Source organism: Phoca vitulina, unplaced genomic scaffold (genome assembly GCF_004348235.1).
Source record: "Phoca vitulina isolate PV1807 unplaced genomic scaffold, GSC_HSeal_1.0 scaffold7, whole genome shotgun sequence".
NCBI lineage: Eukaryota > Metazoa > Chordata > Mammalia > Carnivora > Phocidae > Phoca > Phoca vitulina.
In genome coordinates, this window is record NW_022589710.1 from 6330450 (window position 1) to 6355266 (window position 24817).

Here is a 24817-nt window from a genome sequence, read left to right on the forward strand (position 1 = left end):
AAAGCAAAATAAATATTTAACTATTTAGCATTCCACAATTAAGATCTATAATTTAAATGAGATGCAATTAGTTTCCTCTCTTCAATGAAACTATGCTCTACGTAGTATGGGCCAGAGCTTTATTTTACTTTTCTCTTCCAAGGGGCCATTTGTTTTTTAACGTTTTTCTTTTTTTCTCTGCTTTTAATCTGCTCAAAGAGTGTCAAACTCAACTGCTCCAATACCTGCACAGTCAAGACTTTCTTCTATTTTATAATGTATGTCTGCTTATTAAAGTCTTCAAGACATCCTAGACTTAGGCAAACAGTGTCCAAATGTACCATATTTAGCTTCTATCTCAAAATCTCCCGAGCTGTCAATTTAGGTGTTAAAGAGACCATTTGTAAAGCTTGGCTGGGAATTGCCATTATTGACTGGAATGTGTGTTTATCATTACATTCAATGATGAAAGTGGAACATGTAGCATATGAATAAATGTCAGCAGATGTTTCTTTTAAATGGCCTGATTTCAACCTCCTGTTGTTTGTCTTGAATACAAATATTAAAAAAGGGAAAAAAAAGGCAGAATTTTTATGACATAAGTGCAAGGGTAGTTAGATTTTTTGAAAAACAACAAAAATAATGGCTAGAATATCAGACTAAGGGAGTAAAGTAGAATTAAGAGTTAGTTGGCTGTGCTCAGCTGCTCCTGTGAACTTCTAAATAGACTTAGCAAAAGGAGGGATTTTTTGGTATGTGGTTACAGCAAAATTTAATCTCATGGATGTTTGTGTTTAACAGCTGTTATTAATGATTTTTAAAAATAGCTGAATTTGATTACTGCACGGAGACTGTTCAACTTGGGTAAGGGTCTTAAAAAGTCTTTATCTCTTATTGGGAGACACTGAGTGGAAACAGACACTGTTTTCTCCCAAACTCTTACTTTGAAAGATAGACATTGAACACAGAAAGCATTTTTTACATATTGTAGGGAGGCAAAAGCAACATAAATGCGGTGGTATACAAATGGAATAGACATTTTAGATGGTACGACACTAACTCATCCTTTGTTCACTTCTACAGAGATTTTTGTGAATGTACTATATTTAGTCGAACTCCTGTGGTGTTTTGGGGGCTGTAAATTTTTGGGTGTCATTTGAAAAGGCGTAAAATGACTAGAGACAAATTCTGGGTGGGCTTTAAGAGCAGAAAATCTAACTTTAAAAATCAGGCACTCGTATTAAATTTCCAACATGATTGGTCTAAAATACTACAGAGAAAATTTTCAAATATAATATATCTTATAATAAAATTGTTCAGAATTTGTCACCATTTCCACTTTATTTAAATCATAATAATTTGTGCTTCAGATCATAAGGGGCACTACAGGCTACACTTACATCTGTCAAAAAACAGAACTTTCAAAGCCACTGAAGTTATGAGCAAACCATGTTCCAAGCTTCAAAAAGGGCAATGACTCGGGGCCGGCTCTCTATCCCTGGCTTTCATTTTGGTAGCAGGATTGTTTGTAGCCATCGTCAGGAGTGGGCACAGATATTGCATTCGCAATTAGCCATTTTCTCTTAATTTTGAGAGTGTAAATGCCTAATTGCTTGTGCAATTAAAGGAAGCAAAAATTTTCTGCCTGTAAAATAGAAGGCTAGGGCAGAATGCAAATTAAAACCATTAGTATAATTTTCTGACTTGTATATCAACAAATTATATATGTTTTTCCTATATGTTTAATATTTCTGTAGTATTGATCAAAAACTACCCTTCAAAATGGGACATGCTCTCACATAATCCTTGATTGCTTCTAAGAGAAGACAGAGAACATTTTGACAGTCATGCTAATCCAAATATCAAGTTTAATATTTAACAATCAAGCATGTTTAAAAAAAAAAAGGAATAAGGTACTCATTTGTTACTGAAGCTTTCTGGTGCAATAAATGCAGTATTTATTTCGATAATCCCCCTGAAATTCGAAATTGAACCTACATCTGCTTTTCCATTATTTGGCACATCTATACCATTCATCTTTGCAGGTCAGAAATAGCAAAAACTACACTTACTACTTTAGACTGAAAACATGCCCCTGCCATCACTCCATTCCCACCAGATACTTTCAAACCAAACTCCCCACCTTTCGTCACTATACACACTTTACACATTCCTTCAGCTCAGCACTTTGAATAACCTCCTTCCATCACAAATATAAGTTAAAGTTCCCCTTCTGCAAAACCCTTGGTCAGGCCACAGTCACCTTCCTTCACGTTCTTCTCCAAATTCTTTTTTCTTTTTCCTTTATTTTTTTTTTTTTTTTTGCTTTTTTTCTATCCTTGTTTGTTCCTTCCTAATCTGGGCATCACACATACCCCCACGCTAATATGTCTGCAACACCTATTCCAAGGCTCATTCTCATCTACCAAACTATTTGACACACAAAATATGAAATGCCTATTAATTAACTCTGCTTCACTTAGCTTTGCATAACTGTGATCGAAATTATGCTCTACGGCTCTACTATGATGAAAAGGAATTATTAACTAACTGAAGAGTTCTTTGGATGATTAGAACGTGAAAGGACCGGAGAAATGCTGGGATTTAGTCATACCTCATTTGTCACATGAGGAAATGGGACACTGAGAGGGCAAAGGGGCTGTGCTGTGTTTGTCAGAGAAAGGTCAAGAATCCCTTCAGTCACTCTGCCTCTACCCATGCGCCAGAGCAGGAATTTACCCCCCAGGTTCTTCAACACATCATGGGCCAAAGGGTATGGCACTTAACCTCTATGAACTTCTGCTTGCTGTCCCAAGGGTTCCAAACCAGCCCCAGAAGTAGGCAAGGCACAGCAGGCATCCGAGCACCACATATTACAAACGGGAGACGTGCAATAGGAAGTTATCAGGATTCAACTACATTAATATTGGCTGATAAGAAATTACCTGTAATCCACAAAGAGAAAAAAAGTCTGTTAAGATGCGGGAATTAGTAATAGCCTTTTTGTAATAACACATCTCCCAGTCTAAAATTAGGTCAAAAGATATAGGCGTTCTATGATGAGAGGCTGCCTTCACTCTTGCTGAGCTGTTTCTAACTGCCAACAATAATTAATATCATTTTGTGACTCTAACTAAGCCAGAAAGGCCTACAAATGACACCTTTTTTAGGGAAATGGCTTTGATGGAAAATCTGAAGGTTTGATGATATATACTCCCCTCAGAATGGCTAGGTAAGATATGAGGATTGTCATGTTCCTAAAGTTCGCTTCCTCACTAAAGCTGTCCAGTGTCTTCCAGAATGAGATTTAGAAAATACTAATTTGTAGGAGACACTGGATTAGATAATCGTAAACAAATCTCATTTTCCAGGAGCTCACAGACTCTGTTCATGCCATTTTGTGACTCTACAAGATTGGGGTGTGAGAGGCAGGGTGCAGTGCACAGTGGTTTTCAAATGTATTCAGCATGTTTTCTTAGAGTATCTCATCATACTACTGTTCTGGGAAAATCTCTGCACAAAATCTTGTTTAACACTGGGGTACTACAAATGATTAATAAAAAGTTAAAGTAGCCTACTAGCATGTCACACTTAAAACGGGGAAGGAGCAAGGGACCCTGACCACTCAGCCAGAGTTCTTTCCACTTTCCCATCATAATCTCAGTGGTCACCCTGGTTCTCACACTAAGAATTTTTATTGAGTTTTTCAATTCTTTTCTTTACTTGATAGGCTATTAGGAATAGTTTATAGCTTCAGGTCTCATTAAGTTTAGGCTTCACGTCTTAATTAAGTCGAACAGCAAGAAATATACAGAGAAGGTTGACAGAGGAGTTTAAGGTCCAGTAAACAGCAGAGAAGAGTCTGTTGGGGTAGGCAGTCTCCACATAATATGAGCACCAGACAACCCCTGGCTCCAAAAGATCTTCTTAGCCAGGGCACCAGCAATTCTCATCACATGGAGAGGGGTTTAGCAGGAAGACAATAGATAGCACCTTCTATGTACAAGGTACTGGTCTTGGCACCTTCACAAAGATTATTTCCTTCAGTGTCTGACCACTTGGACAGGAAGATCAGGAAAATGGGTAGCATCATCCTTATTTTCCAGAAGAGAAAAGAGACACATAATTTCTTGGAAGTACTAGTCAAAAGGCATGTTTCTTCTCAGGGCTAACACACTGAGCAGGCTGGGAAAGAGCAGCCCCAATCATAGGTACTAAGGACCAGGTGAGAGGAAAGATAGAGATTAAAAATGCACAAGCTTACATAGAGCTTATGATAATCACTGAAACCAGAGAGCAGCAAGAGTGCTTTTTAATCCTTCAGTAAATTATCACTGATATTAAAAACAGGGTTTTTAATAGTTAGAGATGCTTTAATAAAGAAACAGATGCTGAAAGTTTCCAAGTAGACTCAAGTCTCAGCACTGGCTAATTCAGGTAGAGTTAAATCTGAGATTATGAAGAGGATTCTTGACATCTCTATCAGTGCTTTACAAAGCTATCAAATCCAGCTTTTAAAGGATCTTCAGTTCACTGTACTCATATGTTTTGGTGAGAAGTTTTGTTTCTTTGTTCCTGACCTAAACAACCAATTAAGAGTATTAAGAGTTTCTGTGAGCAGTTTATTCTTACTCTCTCACTAACTCAACGTTTTGATTTTCAAACAGTCTTAAAAACAATGTATTCTATAGTTTCATATACTTGTGAAGGTTGTTATCAGAAACAAATTTCTTTCACTTAAAGAGCTTTCAAAATGATTACTTATAAAAAGAAAAAAAAACTGTCTTACTCAGATGTGCATAATATTTAATTAGAAAATCATTTAAGTTCTCATTTTAACACTATTAAAATATAAATCTTTATTACAAAACTACAAAATACAAGATTTACATTTTCTACTCTATTAAAATGGCTAAAAAAGAAAACTGCACCTAATGAAATTTTAAATCCTGTAAAATAATATGTCAACAGATATATTATTAAAATTTTACTCTTCCAATATTAGTATCTGACTCATTATCTTTATATACTAACATTGTCACAGTTAAATCACTATCTATCAAATATAGGAACAGAATGATAAAACATGGGATGAGCCAGATATGATCAGATAACTTAATCTATGCAATTGTGAATCTCATATTAATGAGGGAATCCACGTCAGAAATTAGTAACAGGAGGTATCTTACAGATGGATGGTGATAAAAAATTCCAATTTAAAATGAAAGTAGCATCAATGCAAATTAGTGCAAAGTGTAACTTTTGTTCACAAAAAATTAAGGTCAAATTGCACAGATTTAGAATTAAATGTATTAATTCCAGACACTGTCAGCAGTCAGTGTCTTAGAGAACCTCAATCACTCATCTTTCTGAGAGTACTATGAAAATTGTTTTAGACAAGTGTCCTACTCTAAATGGTGCTTTTTCAGTCCCTTCACCTTAACCTGCATGCTTATATAGTCTTTCAACTATTTCCAAATGAGAATCTCCAATTTAAAAGCCTATTTTTAAAGAAAAACATTTGGAAAATAAAGTTCAATGTCTGAAGAGCTGAAATATTCTGTGTGAATACCAGCCCTGGACTAAAGATTTTCACTGAGGAAATGAGAGTTTTGAAGCATTTGGGACGAAAGGAAAAGAATATTTCTTCCCAAACATTTCCAGCTTAGAATATGGGGTGAGGAAACTGGAATTTTCAAAACTTGAAAAAAAAAAAAAAAGAGAGAAAACATTTTGGCTGATAAGATGCTCCTGAATAAAATATTATCTGAAACAAATGTTTAATTCAGAAAACACCTGCCAATGTAGATGTGCCCTTCAATAAATATGGCATCTCCATCCTCATTTAACATGTTTCTTAGCAATGAAATGTTGGCATTAAATTTAAACATAAGTGCAGTATAAAACAGGCATATAGCTATATCTTGTGGACATGGTGTTATAACAGCTAGACCAGGAATTTTCAATGTTTTGAAGTCACAACATTTTTATATTAACACCTTTAGAGACCATAATTAAGTAGTAGGGTGTTTAATGATATATAAAAGAGAATAATAATGTAATCACAGTGATACTGGTATACTGTTGATAATTTATATAAAAGGAGTAATCTGAAAATAAGGCTTATGATAATATTAAGACAGTAAAGTTTGAGGATAAAGGCCACAAGCAATATAATAATATTTCCATTTTTCTTTTCATGTTTTTTCCCAATTCATGTAAAATATCTACAAAACTGTTTTTATATACAAGTGGCAACACAAGTACTGTTTGTTTTCTAATGCCTCCTTGAACACCCTTGAGACAAATGTATCTTTGTAGAACAGAGGTAATAAAATAATTTAGAGACCTGAATGAAGATGGATTCATTCTTTCATGGACTTACAAATTATATCACTCCTAAAAACTTAGTGTATAAAACAAAAATCTGTAATTTCCAATAAAAACATCCAATGGGTATTATACTTGCAAACCATGAAAACTGGCAGACATTATGCAACCTTAATTTGAAGGATAATGTAAAAAAGTCCTGAAACTGGAAAACTGCAATTGTCAAAATAAAGAAAACCAGATGCTACCTTGGTTGAAAGAAAAGTTTCAAAGCAAAAGAATATCTTAATTACTATGACAGTTGTTACACTATACCCTCTAGGTTTGAATTGGTTTGAGGGGAAAAAATGTTTAGAACTTATTCAAATCTATATGTTTATAACCAGAAAGCTGTAGTTTAAAAACTCATGCAAATGCTTACTGAAAAGAAAGCAATGTTTTTTCTTTGAAAACGTACATATAACAGAATACTACTAAGATTATTTTATTCAAGAGCTGTTATAATGAAGTATTTTGACTGAGATGTTTAAAGCTTGCCACTTGAAACATTTATCTTATTATCATATATCAGTTTATCAGACCAACTATTTGATAATGCAGTCCTTAAGTAGATGAGATATAGCTCAGGTAAAGTTACATGGGAGAACGGGAAGGAAAACCTCCCTGAGAATGCAAATGCAAATACTAATATACAAAGGAAAGACCAGCCATGGTCTTAATGGAACATGTGTAATGGGCCTTTGGTGCAGATAGTGATTATGCGATGTCAGAAAGGAAACAGGTGCTAAACATACCAGTTCCAAAAATCTTTCATGTAACGTAGGGTTTTCCTAATGTCTGGTTCTTGAGTAAGGGTTTATAAGCCTCACTTCACCTGTGAAAGGTTTTAGATTAATACTTATATCAATTCTCAATTCTATGATTGAAACCTATGATTCTAAAATTCAAAATCCATTCTAACATATTCAGCGTTCATTATATTACTGAATGGATTTCTTGAGCTTCATTCAAGAGAACTTAGTTATTGACTATTTTAAAAGACCTATATATACTTGTCCCCCATGAACCAACTATTGTGATGCCCTGAGGGATGTTTTTCCTATTTTTTATCACTTTAAAGTACCACATATGAAAATTCTGACTTATTAATATCTGAAAACATAATGAGGCTTCTAAAGTGTATAACACTGGGGCACCTCAGTGACTCAGTCTGTTAAGCGGACGGTTCTTGATTTTGGCTCAGGTCATGATATCAGGTTTCTGGGATCAAGCCCATGGCAGGCTCCGTGCTCAGCAGGGAGTCTGCTCAAGCATCCTCTCTCTCCCTCTCTCCCTCTGGCCCTCCCCCGGTCGTTCTTCTCTGAAATAGATGAATCTTTAAAAAATATGAATAAAGTGTATAACAATTATTTTAAATGATAATGGAAAGTTATCTGAATTCAGATTCTCAATGTACATACTCAAGAAAGGATGCTCAAAAAGTTAGTGGAGCTCCTTATAATATAAAGTGATATAGAATTTTGAATAGTTTATTTTAAAACAAATTGTTAATATGTAAAATATCAAACTTGGCTAATCTCATCATTTCTAAAAAAGATATACAGACAGGGTGCCTAGGTGGCACAGTCAGTTGAGCCTCTGACTCTTGGTTGGTTCCAGCTCAGGTCGCGATCTCAGGGTGATGGTACTGAGCCCTGCATCGGGTTCCACACTCAGCATGGAGTCTGCTTAAGATTCTTTCTTCCTTTCCCTCTGCCCCTCCCAATTGTGCTCTCTCTCTCTCAAATAAATAAATAAATCTTTTTAAAAATGTATTTTTTTAGAGCAGCTTATAGTAGATCAAGGATCTTGCTGAGGGCAATTAGGAAAAGCTGAATAACACACAAAGACATAAGCTTGCAGGTATTGGAGAGTTGCTGAGACAGCCAGGATTTGAGAGGCAAACCTTGAAGAAAAAGGAGCTTACTAAAACGAACCAAATTTTTTAAATATGTATTTTCCTCTCATGGCATATGCCAATTCTTGGCTTAGGGCAAGGAGATGAGAAAGGAGGTAGAGGCTGGCTGCTACCCGCAGAAAAGGCAAAAACTAAAGTTTTGTGCTATCAAGGCATTTGAGGACTCTAGAGCTTCCCAAAAAGGAAGAATCTCTTGTCTTCAAAGAAATTGCCAATAAAGCTGCATTGATCATTACACTAAGAAGCCAAGCAGAAAGCAAATATAAAGCAGGACAGAGTATGGGCTTTCTCATGGCCCTGGGAAGCCTCTCAGCTGAAAGCCCTGGAAAGCTGTACCTTTAGAAATAGATGAGTAAGAGAAAGACCAACCATCACAAAGATAGAAAATCAAACTCCAGTCAGCTCAATTCATCATTAGGTTGATATTTTCTGTCCTTTTGTTACCTGCCAGATGATGTGGTAAATCCTCTCTGGAATGAGATAACAGAAATCAGTTCCTACAATCAAATACAATGTCTAGAATTCAGTAAAAAAAAAAAAAAAATTAGAGTCGTATGAAGAAAAAATATCAAAAGAACAACTACACAATAGAACAGACCCATAGGTGACACATACATAAGAATTATGAGACATGGAATTTAAGATAAATAGATCAATATGTTCAAGAACTAAACAAGCCAAAGAATCTTACCATACAACTGGGACATACAAAAAAACAAACAAACAAATAAAAATTCTAGATCTAAAAATTTAGATCTAGATCTAAAAAATTACAGTAACAAATTTAGATTTCAAAATATAGGCTTAACAATAGTTTGGAAAGAGCTCAAGGATGGCTTACAGAGCTAGATAGAGCAGTAGAAAATATCCAGACTGAAGCATGGATGAGAACAAACTATAGAAATGATCCCTGAAAGTAGAGTCTTGAAGCATGGGGGATAAAATAAATGGAAAGTACAGATAAGATCATAAGATATATGTGGGTTGTGTTTAAAAAGGTTTAACATATATGCAATTTGAGTCCTTGAAGAGAGGAGAGGGAGAATGTGGTAAACAGAGTATTAAAGAGACTATTACCAATAACTTTTCAATACTGAAGAAAACTTCAAGCACAAATCCAGAATGTCTTATGAACCCAAAGCATTTAAATACAAAAAAAAATTACACAGAGAAAACCACACTGAGTTTCTTCAGCATAAAACAGGTAAAAATCTTACAAAGAGTTTAATGTTCCCCATGAGTGAAAAAGTCATTACTTTAAAAGAAGTGAAAAAAAAAAATGAAGCCAGAGGATAACAAAATATCTTTAAAGTGCTGAAAGAAAATCCTACTAAATTAGAATTTTATACCCAGATGAGATGTCCTTCAAAAAGTGAAGATGAAATAAAAATATAAAAACTAAGATTATTCATAGCAGTAGAGTTACATTAAATAGTGAAAGATTTCTTGGAGCAGAACAAAAATGAATCCAGAAGTAAACAGAGAAATGCAGAGAAGAATAAAGAACAATGGGAAATTTAAGTATGTTTATACATCAAAATGGATATTAAAACTGAAAAGAAATAATATATTTTGTGATTTAAAATATAGTTAGAATTGAAATGTTTGACAGCAATAATACAAAAGTCAAGAAATGGGTAAATGGAGATAAAGTATTCTGTGTACCTTGCATTGTCTGGGAAGTAGTAAAAGTACAAATTTAAAATAGATGGTCATATAATAAGGATGTGAGTTATAATCTCTAGGGTAATCAATAATAAAAAAAAACGTTAGGCTTAATGACCAAACTAGCCAAGAGTTCAGGGAGGGGGACATGGATTGCTAAGAATATTTGGTTAGTGAAAGATAAGGAAAGAAAGAAAAGTAAAATGAAAATTATGGAGAAAGCAAGAAATAAATAGTATAACCATAAATATAAACTCAATTGTATCAGCAATTACATTAAACATAAATGGAATAGATACACCATTGTAAAAACAAAGACATCCAATGATTAAAAAAAAAAAAAAAGCCCAGCTCTATGCTATTAAAAATATGTCCTTAAATTCACAAGGAGGTTGAAAATAAGAGACAGAAAGCATATCTTGCAAATACTAAGCAAAAGAAAACTAGTGTGGCCATACTGACATAAAACAGGGTAGATGTTCAGGTAGGTAATCTTGTTAGAGCTAAAGAGGGGCATTTTCTAATGATAAAAGAGTTAATACATCAGGAAAATATAGCAACTTTAAATTTATATACATCTGATAGCATTGCTTTAAAATATATTAAGCAAAATAAGATGGACAGAAATAGAATATGCACAAATCAAAAATCATATTGGAAGATTGTAATACCTCTCTTAGTCATAATATAATAAATAGACAAAATAACAATAAGGATATAGAAGAATTCAGCAAGAAAATAAATACTCCTGACCCAACTGACTTATTCAGAACACTGTCTTTGGGGTGCCTGGGTGGCTCTGTTGGTTGAGCGTCTGACTCGGTTTTGGCTCAGGTCATCATCTCAGTGTCCTGGGATCAAGCCCACATTGGGCTCCACGCTCAGCACAGAGGTTGCTTATCCCTCTCCCTCTCCTTCTCCTTCTGCTTCTCCCCTCTTGCACTCTCTATCTCTCAAATAAATAAAATCTTAAAAAAAAAAAAAACACTGTCCTCAAACAAGACAGAATATACATTCTTTCAAGTACACATGGAATGTATACCAAAATACACATTTTATCAATGTTGGTATATGTTCAATACATTTTAGAGAATTGAAATCATGGCATATTCTCTGACCTCATTGCTATTAGATTAGAAAACATTTTTTTACAAAGATAAGTGAAAAATCCATGTATATTAGGAAATTAACCAGTACACTTTTAAGAACAGACAAAACTTCCTTAATCTGTTAATAGGTACCTATAAAAACCTATAGTACGTATCATATGCAATAGTAAAATGAAGAAACGTCCCCCCTCAACACACAAAACTGAGAAAGAAACAAAGATGTCCATTAGTGCCTCTTCTGTTCAACATCTAGTCAAAGTAATAAGGAAGAAAAAGAAATAAGGGATATAAGGCTTAGAAAGGGAGAGAAATATAACATTATTTACAAATGACATAACTGTATATTTATAAAATCCAAAGTTTTCTATAGTAAAACCATTAGAATTTGTAAATGAATTAAGCAAGGGAACTGGAAAAATGGTCAATTATTTCTATAGACCACTAAAAATTATGAAATGAAATTCTAAAAAATATACATACAATTTGAAATAGCATCCAAAAAAAGCAAATGTCAAAGAAAAAATTTAACAAATTATGTATAAGACCTCTATCCATAAAACTGTGAAATACTGAGAGAAATTAGACTATTAAAACTATAAATGAAAGGATTTACCATGTTTATAAACAAATACAATGTTGAAAGCATAACATTTCTCCCAATCAAAATTCTAGCAAACATTTTTAAATGTAGAAATTAGCAAGATCATTTTAAATGCAAAAGGATAAGAATAACAACAGCATCTTGGAAAAGAACAAAATCAAAGGATATACATTACTAGAAATCAAGACTTACTACAAAGTATAATTAAGACAGCATAGTGCACAAGGAAACTTAAAAAAAAAAGAATCTAATGACAATCTACACATACACAGTCACTTGATTTATGAAAAAGGTGATACTGAACTGATTCCTTCCCTAGAGCACACACAAAATTGAAATGGCACTAGCCAATTGAATATACATAAGGAAAAATTATAACTGATTCCTTCCCTATAGCACACACAAAAATCAATCAGATGATCCATAGATATAAAAATAAAAGGTAAAAATATCGCTTCCCCAAAAATAGGAGGATACTGTTACATCCTTGGGGTAAAGACATCTTTAACAGGACACAAAACGTGCTCATCATAAAGGAAAAGACTACTTCAAAATTGAAAGATTATATTAATCCAAATTCACCAGTAAGAAAGTGAAAAAGGCAAACTATACACTGGAAAAAAAGATAGTTGTAAAGCTTTTATCTCACAAAGGACATACATGCAGAATTTAACAAGTACTACAAAACCGTAAGAAAAAAGATAGAAAACCCAAAAGAAAAATTTATGAACCAATACTTCATAAAAGAGAATATCCCACAGCCAATAAACACAGGGAAAGTGGCCAAAACTTATCAGTTGCCAAAAGAGAACAAATTAAAATTACAATGACATACTACTACATACCCACCAAAATGGCTAAACTTAAAAAGAGTATAACACCAAACTCTGGAAGCACATCATACATTGCTGGTGTAAGCACAAAATGGCACAATCACTTCAGAAAACTGTCTGGTCAAATCTACCACGGCTGAAAATACCTTACTCAGTATTTCCACTCCCAGGTATATATTTAGCAGAAAAGTATACTTATACATCCAAAATACTTATGAGAAGATCAATAGAAGCCAGAAATTGGAAATAACCATGTCCATCAAAAGTAGGGATAAAATGATTTTTGGTATATTCATGCAATGAAATGCTCTACAGCAATGAAAATAAATGAACTGCAATTACACCACATTTGTTTACAGCATGGATACAACAAAGAATATACTATATGTTACTACTTATATAAAGGTCAATAACATAAAATCAATCAGAGCAAATAAGAATTAAAATAGTGATTTCTTTTTGGGGGTAGTGACAAGATGGGACAAAGGGGAATTTCTTATATGCCAATATTATTCTATTCCTTTAAATCATGGAGGATTACATGGATGTGTTCACTTATTCAATATGCGTTCAAATATTCAATAATATGTATGCTTAAATCCGTGCATTTTTTTGAACATGTGTTTTACTTCAATGAAACATTTACTTGACACAAAACAAATAATTACATGGTAATGAAAACAGACTTCAAAAGACAGACATTTCTCCAAAGAAGACATACAGATGGCCAACAGATACATGAAAAGATGCTCAACATCACCAATTATCAGGGAAATGCAAATCAAAACACAATGAGATATCACCTCACACCTGTCAGAATGGCTAAAATCAAAAACACAAGAAACAACAAGTGTTGGCAAAAATGTGGAGAAAAAGAAACCCTTGTACCCTGTTGGTGGGAATGCAAACTGGTGTAAAACAGTATGGAGGTTTCTTAAAAAATTAAAAATAGAATTATCATATGACACAGTAATTCCACTACTAGTTATTTACCTAAAGAATACAAAAATACTAATTCAAAAAGATATATGCACCCCTGTGTTTACTGAAGCATTATTTACAATAGCCAAATTATGGAAGCAGCCCAAGTGTCTATCAATAGATGAATGGATAAACAAGATGTGATGATAGATAAGATAGATAGATAGGTAGACAGATAGATAGATGATAGCTAGCTAGCTAGAAGGAAGGAAGGAAAGAAGATTACTTGGCCATAAAAAAGAATGAAATTTTTCCATTTGCAAGAACATGGATGGATCTAGAAGGTATAATGCTAAGTGAAATAAGTCAGAGGAAGACAAATACCATATGATTTTATTCACATGTGGAATTTAAGCAACAAAACAAACGAGCAAAGAAAAATGAGACAAACCAAAAGGCAGACTCTAAACTATAGGGAACAAACTAATGGTTACCAGAGGGGAGGTGGGGGGTGTGGGATGGATATAATAGGTGAAGGGGATTAAGAGTACACTTATCTCAATGAGCATTGAATAATACATAGAATTTATAGAATATAAATATATTCTATATATAGAATTGTTGAATCACTATACTGTATACCTGAAATGAATATAACACTATATGTTAATTATACTGGAATGAAATAAAATGAGAGAGAAATAGGCTTCAGAAGAAAAGTTTTGGCTTTGCCTTTTCATGTTCTTTACTGACCTGTTGTACCAATAAATTGTTCCATAGCAGCGGGTTCTATACTGGCTTCATGAAGACTCCAATTGGCCTTCAATTTTACTAATGGCAAATAGAAGTTAAGGACTTCTGTTTATAAATACCTCTGTAATAAGAACTCCAAATGAAAGGCATTATAAAGCATGATAGAATGCTTATATCTTGGATTTTCATGTGCTTGTAATTTTTCCCTAAATCTAAAAAATTACTATATTGAGAAATAATTATCTTATTGTATTATGGCTACATAACTACTAAGTGAAGAGGAGCTGATACCATTATCCCATCTAACAAGTGAGGCAGAATGAACCAAAAACACAGCCAAAACCCATCTGGATTTTTACTAAAAGAGAACAACTGATTGATTCAGTACTTGTTTTGTGACCTGCCAACTCAAACATCCAATTTCTCCTTTGACCTAATCTACCAGACACAGACTCCTCTAGTCATTTTTCAGAAACTAGCTTTTAATATCGCCTTCAGTGAAGAAGTCCATGAACATTTGTTCCAGACACAAAATGCTTTGGACAGCTGTCCACATTTCTCTCCACACCTGTTTTTTTCAAGGCTCCTTCAATTCTTTCGATTACATCAGATAGACAGCCTGACTGACATGCTAATTGGCATTCAACACCTTACGCAGCTTTACTCTCTCTCACCAAGAGGGCAGCTAAATTTCCTTTAAAGAGAGAAAAGGTATCCCCTGATTCTGAATTCTGACAGTGGCATCAGCGGGAGAGAGAGGAACACTGCTTCTTGTTCTTAAAGGAACTGGAGATTGTGCATTCATATTAAACTTCCATGCAATATATGTGAAAGTAGTAACAACGCCTCAAAAGATCTAGTGGGTGTCCTGATGACAGTACATCTCATCCTCCTCAAAACAGTAGTTATTTCTGATATGATTTATGGGACCAGTTTGCCTTACGTCACCAGAATCATGTTAGTCTATCTAATTATGTCTCAGGCTACTCTAAGGATCAACTTCTCTAGTGCGTAAACAGTTCTAGGAGTGACCTACATCTATGATTCTAGCTTCTAAAACTCTCCAGTTTGTCTCAAACAGGTTTATAATGCCTTGCCATCAGGAAAAGGGGCTCTCATTCTCTAACAGTTTTATGGACCAAATCATTAAAACAAGCATTTATTTCCCCCCAATTATAGGCACTAAACCCTAAATGGAAATGTGACTTAGTTCAATGTGATAGCTGTCAGGAAATCCAGGCAGGGAAATTTAACCAAATTCACTTCTCCCAATTTCAAATCCAGTATGTTCTTCCAAAATTTTCTAAATTGTACAATGTTAGCAAAGAACATCTGTAATGAAACATGAATTATAAATGATAGCACGCAAGCTCAGAGCTGATAACTTCAGCTACCTGGTCTTCTTGGTTCCAGTTTCCCATCTCTACCTCGCTAATGTCCATTCTGTATGTTCCCTAGGTAAATCTCCTTAAAACTCTTGTGGTTGATGTTCTTAGAAAAGCAATATCTTCTGGTATACTTTCAGAATCAAGTCCAAAATTCACAGCTGAAGACCATTATGGACTAACTTCTCTCATTCTCTCATCCTTGTCTATCATGACTATACATTTCCATTACCTAGTCTTAGACCCATCAGCTATTCCACTCAACTGGAGGAAAATCTTTTCATTACACATGCACACACACCACACACACAAACACACACACACACATTCACATTTTTCCAGGACATAACTAGTTAGTTAGAGAGAAATATCCAATATGCAAAGAGATTAACTATTTTAATATTCAACACTACCATTTTGAAATGCTGGGCTTCTATAAAGGCCAATTATGTAAGATGAGGCATAAAACACTCATGAGAAATTTTACCTAAAATTGGAATGGAACTTGAGTTCTTCTGCTCTTGGTTATTATGAGATTTCAACATTGTGAAAATTATTGATTCTGGATTTTTCACTATAAAGAGGAAGGACTAGTACTTAAATTAATGAATAAATGTTGCAGGTTTCAAATTCTATTTTTGCTCACAAAAACTATTGCTGCAAACAATATTTTATTAGTAACTGAATATCATTATCATCTTTCTTCCCAGAATTTGTTTACAGCATATCATTAGTGATAAAAACACTTTTATGTACCCAAAATATTTTTTGAAGAAATAAAACCAACCTGAAGGATAAATTATTCATTAGTATTTTGATCTTTGAAAGATATTTCAAAGCCCTCCAAGACCAATATAAAGTACTAGGAGTAAACTGATTTTTGTCACCCAAATTCCTTGCTGGTTTTCAATTAACTTCTCCCTTACCTAGATACTGTGGATTTACACATGCTGTGGACCTTGAATATTGATTTTCATTTAAAAATTTTAGAGATGATGTCCTGAACTATAAGTAACATAAATTCTGTGGGTATTTAAAATTGAAGAGAGCGAAGAAGAGTTGCTTTTAGAAAGAGCAAAGAGGACAAGTGAACAATTTAAAAATGGAATGAATGGAATTTAAAAATGCAAATGAGTGAATCATATTTTTCACAGAAGCCAGATGTCCACTTGCTTCCATGTTACAAATCAGTATAAAGGCTTATTTGTAAGGCAAGGTTTACGCAATAAAAACAAAATGATGTATTTAGAAAAACAGTCTATTGATCCATCTGGTATCAATGTCTATGTAAGAAAGGAGAAAAAAGATGGCATTTTTGTTAACTTCACCTCAATTATCAAGATCAGAGTTGTTAATTTTCCTTCAAAAGGCCAGTAAATATGCACTACTTTGTATGCGAAATTTCTTTGTATGTACTTATGAGCATTTTCTGTAAAGAGATATTTCCAAAAAGGTTAAGAACCACTGCTCTTCTATCCCAAGCATCTACATTTTAAAATTATATTGTTTGAAACTTCATTTGGTTAGATAGTAAGACATAAGTGCAGTGTTTTAAGAAGTCAAATATCCTGCAAGTAAAATTTTTTCCTGGAATAGTCTGATTTGGTGAGTGGATCGAAATTAATATACTCGGAAAATGGGAAGGAGTAGAAATGACAAAAGCACTGGACCATCTATTATTGTTATCAAGACAGTCGTTTAGCCTCAGAAATGATAATACAAAAATCACACACCCCAGACAAAAAAATTGTTAAAAATTGTATTAATACTTTAGGTATATTTACATTTATTTGGCTGAGGGTTTGGGCATTTGCATTAACATGATCAGTTACCCATATTTGATCAAGTCCACCAAAACAATAAACAAACTGAGAATTGAGAAATTTACTCAAACTGTGTTGAGTCATTGAATTTAACACTTTCATATCACTTGAAAATTTGTGAATGGGAGGGGCATAAGGAGAATAGAAATATATGTCTCCCTAGGGTGCCTAAAATGACTCAAAGTTGGCCAAAGTATGTACTACAGATTCTATCCCTTGCATTTTTTTATTTGAATATTCTCTCGGAAATTTGTACTTCAAATCCCTTAATATACTACCATTACTTCACTCCCCTGTTTTTTAAAAGGTCTACACAGAAGAGAGGGAATGGAGAATTATCAATTACTGAGAAAATGTAGGTTGAAGACAGCCAACACCTACCAGTAAGGCTCTTTCACACCCACATCCATATAATCCACCAGTGACTGTTATCTGATCAAAAATAGTATATTTTCCAGCTCACTTCACTAGATTTAGTTCAACCTCTGCTTTATGTAAATAGAACTTGTCTAACTAAACAGAATTTTTAAACAAGAGGGGTGGCTAAATAACACAACTTGAATAGTACTATTTCTAAGATTTTCTTTTGGACATATTAGACCAATCCATTTTTACCTTATGTACTCACACACAACTTATCACAATTAGAGAAATATAATGCATTTAATACATGGCCAAGGTAGTTACAGAAGCTACTTAAAAGAGGAAACCTATGTTTCACCTAACTTTTACAGTAACCAGGGCAAGTACTTTATACGGGGAACAGGAGATTAGGAAATACTTCTCAGTGGGGTTGTAATATTATTCACATGATATATATAAAAAAAATAATTCTTTATTAGTTATTGTTGGTAAGGATACAATCTTATTTGCTTAGGAAATGAACTTGAAGTTGTTATTTGATCTTATTATTTTCTGAAATCACCAGGCCATGTTACATGACTTGGACTCATAATGTAGGAAATCACCTAAGGCCTTGCTTCTCACAGTGTGATCCGCAGACCAGCAGCATCAGCATCACCTTTGAGTTTGTTCAAAATGCAAATTTTCCTAGGTACCCCAGCCTACTGAATCAGAATCTTCAATCTGACAGGATCCCCAGGGGATTCCATATACAGATTAAATTTGAGAAGCACTGGTCTAGATTAGAGGTTCTCCAAGTGTGATCCTCAACCAGCAGCATCAGCCTCACCTGTGAGTTTGTAAAAAATGAAAATTTATCAATCCAACCCCAGGCCTACCGTACTTTAACAAGTTCTCCAGGTGGTTCTTATGCACGTTATAGTTTGAGAAACACTGGCCTAGGTCATTAAATTCTGATTTTGTTTCAAATATTTTCTATGTACCAAGCCCTCCTGCTACCTGTTTCTTTGTCACACCTGCTAGAAAGAGAATCCTTCTAACACGATCCTTTCTATTCTATAATAGAAAGGGAAAAAATGCTTATATATTTAGCTGTTCTTGGAAAGCCCTAGAATCCCATCAAATATTTAAAACAATTTGAGTGGAGGTTTCCCTATTTGAGTTTGTTATTCCAGCATCGTTCCTATTATCTCAAAAGATATCATGAAAGTCTCACATATTCACTTATGTTTATTTTATCATACATGAGCATGCATATGCATGCACTCATACACACCATTCAAAACATAGAGGTATTGAATAGGTAGCGAGTAGTCATATCAATCACATATTTAGTAGTTACTGTTTCCCCTTTCCTTCCCATGTAACATAAAAAAAGACAAGAAAGAAAACCCAATATCAAAACCAATAGGCAGAAGCAGAACTTCACAATAATGCAAATTTTTAAAGCCACACAAAAAAAGGAATGTTTTAAAGCCAAGAGCCTTACAGCACAAATTAACTCAGTTCTCCTGTGGCAATCTTTGGTCTATCTATCTGCAAGAAACTGAAGTGGTCCCATTTTTATCATCAATCTAGTTGAGTGATCACCTCCTCTATGAAGCCTTCCAGTCTCTCTGAGGCAAAATTAGAAGCTCCTCTTCTGACTTCCCATAGAAATGTTGGTGTGCCTTTATCATAACCCTTACTATATTGTGCCATTAATTTTGGTTTGTTGCTTCATTCAGCAGACTATGAATATTTTAAAGGTTGGAAACTTTATCTTAGTAGTCTCTGATAGCAAGAATAGCCATGCTCTTTAGTCAATACTTAGTAACGATCTTTGACTGAACAAATGAGTAAATGAATGACACTATCACAGTAAACAGAATATACCCTTTCAAAGCATAAGAGCTCAAACAACAATGAAAACACCAGGCGTCAGAAATAATCACAAATCTTGCATTCCTTCTTATGTTAACAGTGTTAGAATCCTCTTCGTTTTGTACCTATGTAGGCCCTGAACAGTTTAAATGACTTGCTCAGATTTATATGGCATGATACTGAAAAATCAGACAAATATCTTCTTGGTTTTTCCATTGCCCAACACAGTCACTTGAAAGACCATGAATGAACCCAATTATGTGCTTTCACACTTAAATAATTATGAAAATTATGTTGCATTTCACCTGAACCATTGCCTTGCTTCGTTATGTACTTCAGAACTGTAAAAAATGTTTTTCATTCTGCACCATCACTTTTAAGCCTCAAAATTCTTATTATTGGAAACAGATTTTCTCCTGCCTGGTTTAGGGTATCTTTGAAACATTTCCAGATCTCATTTCACCTTAAAAGTCCTCTTCCTCTTTCAATACCTGTGCTTGAATCCCCTTAAGGTTAAAGTTGCACGCACACACACACACCCCAATGAAAGGGCAGACAACTTAACACTGCTTGGGAGGATTTTTCCCATGCTTTGGTCCCAAACAACCACATGTAATATTGGGTGACCTTTTGCTCCAGACTATTCAGCCTATTATATAGTGGCTTCCTTTTCTTAGACATAGCAAAGAAGGGTTCAGGCCTCAGATTTTTGAAGTGGAGCATCAGAAATTTACCATATGAACAATGAACAATCCCAAAGATCTTTGGGGCCAGAGAATCAACAGTGTTAACAGTACCATGCTCTTACCCCAAAATTATCTTCCTCCACACTTTAGCTCTCCAAATATATTTTAGTTATAGAAGGCTGTTCAAGTGCCATGCATGAAGAAATGAAGATAAAAAAGGACAAGAAAAGACAAATGCGGTCACAGTAAAGAAAATAATGTAAATAAACTCATTCTTATGAATATAACCAATCGTTAATTTGACTATACACTTATTTATTTGGATTCTTAGTGAGAACATTTATAAAATGCTCTTGTACAGGTGATAAAATCAGTTCATGAAACAGCATGCCCGGGACAGGGAAAATGTTTCAGGGCAAATATATACAAAATGTGCTTATTGAGCTAAAAGAAAAGCAGACTCTGTGTGTGTGTGTGTGTGTGTGTGTGTGTGTGTGTATGTGTATTCTGGAAACTAAATGCATGATTTTGAGATATTGCAAGGGAAAATATATTATTTCTGTATGTCTTCCCCTCCTACATACTACAAAATGACTGCATAGATGTCATTTCAAAGTCACAATAATTTCTTAACTACGTGAAGGGAGATACGAAGAAAAGTGAATACTGAAAGTTGTCTTAAACATCAGTGCTTTCAAACATTGATTCATAGTAAATTTCTAGCAAAACCAGCCTGAAGTAAACAGAGATTAGTTTTGAATTAAAATACTTTATTCATTCAGATCATGGCAAAGATAATTCGTAAAATGAGAGATCTAGAATATATAATCCTATACATCTATGATTCCATGGAATGTATTAATGATTATTCAGTTTCTTGCCCAAAATGAAACAATGTCACTATAATATAGGAGGAAAACAAGTTTCTGTAACATTGTGAACGACATTGCCATTGTAATACTTGACTTTATTTTGCCTTAAATACTAACTTATTCTTGCTGGTTATAAAAACACTGTAAGAAGAAAAAAATTAAAAACAAAACCTTAATGGATAACTAAAGAGCTTTGTGTGCTAAATTCAATTCAGGTTTAATTTGTGAACAGAAATCTTTTAATGTGTATTTGGTTAAGGATATGTGATCTGGTCACAAACGATGAATGGCCTGAGATGTAAGAACCAGCTGTGAGTTTTAAAATTACAACTTAGAGAATTTTGATGTCTTAAATTTATCATTGTCTATGATTTTACAATAGTACCATAATCTACTTTAATAACAGCACATGCTTTTTATTATTTTGTGAATTCTCAACACCCTTCTCCAAAGAAATCAGATTTCAGAAGTTCTCACACAGTCAAAACCCTCCAACATGAAATTTATAATCAAAGACTCAGCCCAGAAACATATCTAAATTCTGTTCAAGTAAAGTATCTCTCTCTCTCTTAAATGTTCTCACATATCAAATCACTGTATTCATCCCTATGTATTATTTCTGCTATAAAAATATCAGTGTGCTTTTGGAAAGGTTTTTACTCTTACAAAATTATTGAGATGTCTATCTGAAAATCAATGGTAGGTTTGGTGACATAATTACTCTAATTCTCAAAAGCCAGGCATTCATAAATGGGGAGCTATGTCTTTTCCTGGTGGTTAAGTTCAGGATTTGTTAATTGGTACAATCAGAGAGCAATAGTTTCAAGGCTGCTGCAGCAGTATGCTTACCTAAATTGATGCACAAGCTAGGTCCATGGCGAGAAGCACTCATTTACCCATAAAAACTGAGAAATTATATTGCCCAGTAATCAACTTGCGTAGGCAGTTGTTCATAGGTGTGTCTCTGATCCATGCACTAAAAAGCAGAGCCATGTAGTGTCTTATTTCTTCACCCTCCAAAGGAAAAGTCAGAAAACAAATCACAGAGAAGAGACTCAGAAAACACAAGAGCTGTATCTTCAGCCCACATAAGCTTATTATATGGTTGTACAGTTATAAGAATTATATCAGTAAAGCACCTAAATAGACATTTCACTTGAGAGTAAAGAAATACAGAGCCTTATAATAAAAATAAAGACTCTGAAAGCCAGTGTTAGTTTTCTGTTTCCAAGTTCATGAAAGAGATTATAAATAGCATGTACTTTTTAACATGCACAGTCTATAGCTTTCAAAAATAATATTATATAGAGGATACAATACATTTATTTAGTTATTGCTTACAGCAGGATAAATATCTGTCATTTTACCTATATTTCTACCCATAACTACAAGCTATGGTAGCCCCCCCCAACTGTATTTGTATTATTAAAGATTTTGTAAGGCTACCCTAGCTATATTTACATATGTACAACTTGAGGTGCATGGGAAAAAGCAAGTAATCAAGAGCTTCAATTTGGTGTCTTAAGAATTGTCCTCTATTCTTATTATCCTGCAATTGTGTTCAGAGCTTGAGAATTTAAAATGGGGGAAAAAAAAACCCTCATATAGCAATCACCATTTTTCCTGTAATCAAGTCCATACTTCTGTTCATATTCTTTCACTGGATTGCTTTTCTCTGTTTATTGTTGTTGCTAAACAAGGTGAGAGTTTAGGCGACATTTTTCAGTGATGATTTCTTTTGCAATAACAAAATCTTAAATGCAGTCTCTCTTTTCCTCCTGCTATATGCTATCAAATTCATCTTTGTATGGAAGGCACAAACTAAAATGAGTAAATTGCCCTTAGTAGGTAGTACTCTTTTTCCAGACACTAGGAAGTAAATTGTCAAAGAGTTACACAGGGTTTTAGCTGCATGATTCCCATTGACTTAAATGGGAGTTGCAAGGAAAACACCCCATGCAAAGCTTAGAAAAGTAGGGGTTAGTTTTCTTTATGATCTCCACTGTATTTTGTACCCTCCAGCCTTGAACATTCTCTCTTCACATTCCTCCCTGTTCTCCCCTTTGTGTTTTACCCCTAAAAGGATATAAATCTGAGTCATTTCATTTAGTCATTTATGTACATAGCTACTCAACATACTCTACTCCTAATACCATTTCCAAAGTCTCACAGTTAAACATCTCTTTCTCCAACCCCCCAAATCCAAACCATCCAATATCCGGTTCATACGTATAGCTAGAAAAAAATATATTTTTCATGTTTGAAGAATTATTATAATATTAACTGGGTATTTTTGAAATTTCTGTAACTAAATTTCTGTAATTAAATTTCTGTAATTTCTTGAAATAACTGTATTTCAAATGATATCAAAATTGCCTAAACTATATTCTTCTCTACTTCTTAAAAAAATGCCTGTTAGCACTGTCACTTTCACTTATTATTGACTTTTTAAGTAGTTTTAGTATTTCCTGAAAGTTCCCATAAAGCACAAATTTATAAGCTACTGGGAAATGCACCAGGCATTGCAAGGCAGTTATCACAGCCACTTCAGTAGCAGTTAGCTAAAGTGTTTCATAGGACAACTAGTGAACAACATAATAGATACCATGATGTTAGGTGCGGGCAGAATGGGTAGAAGTTTCTATCATGTCTGGGGAATGAAGGACACTCTTGTCTGTGTGATAGAGACAGCAATACCACAATTGCCTGATGTCACTCTTATATAATACATTGCAATACACACACACACACACACACACACACACACACACACACCCTATGGGATTGTTCTAATTCTCTAGCAAGTTTGATTGTGGAGAGAGCCAAACTAGGCTAGCTTTGAGCTAGATTTTTATGAGCGTTTGATTCTGTATAGAATGCACAAAAGGCCCAATCTTCGTGCCTACCACTTTTTTCATTACTGTGGCATTAATTACAAAGTAAGATGCCAAGTAATTGGCAAGGGGAACACTACTTGCTTATTTATCAGATACCTTTATCCTATGCCCCTGGCTTCTCTCCTTTACTGCACTTTTATAATAGATTACCAGAGTAGCAATGTAAAGAGTAAAGGGTCTTTCCTTTGCACATTTATAACCCAACTTACCTTGAATTCTTTGTCTTATTTCAAATCAGGACAGTAAGAAAGGATTTGCACTTAGCGACATATTAATCAATACACAATACACAAACACATAAAGTCTAAAACAAAGCAAAGAGTGTGTTCTGCTAAAAGCGAATGGTTTACTACCAAAAAAATCTTCCCCGTTCATTCTTGCACCTATGGATTCATTATTTCTATGAAACACTGTGGGAGTGTGCCATAAAATACCAGACAAACAGAGCGAGCATCCTGAAATCTTCTCAACACTCAGGGTACCTCAAAAACATACAAGAACATACTTTTCTCAATTTGTTGTCTTATTTGTCCCCAGTTATTATCAATTACTACTGTTCTGTCTCTGTGTTGATCATGACAAAAGATATGTTTTTCATAAAATAACATGTTTGGACATAACGAGAACCTGGGTTCCCATCTTTCCCGTTGCCGAATAGCACGTCTCGTGCTGTACAGGCGCAGTCGGCTGTCCAAGGACCCTGATGCCAAATTGCGGAGGATATTCTTGTCGCAGTGACAAATCGCTTGCTGGTGGGCTGTGCGGAGTGTTGTTCTGGCA

At 34.3% G+C, this 24817-nt stretch overlaps 1 long non-coding RNA gene across 4 annotated transcripts in view; it reads right to left on the bottom strand.

Moving 5' to 3' along the window:
* LOC116632869 overlaps window positions 1-24817 on the bottom strand; it is a 196963-nt gene that overhangs the window by 161061 nt on the left and 11085 nt on the right. For all 4 annotated transcript variants that reach the window (XR_004299517.1, XR_004299518.1, XR_004299519.1 and 1 more), the window contains one exon: window positions 21990-22154. This is a non-coding gene — a long non-coding RNA (uncharacterized LOC116632869). The remainder of the gene's footprint in view (window positions 1-21989; window positions 22155-24817) is intronic.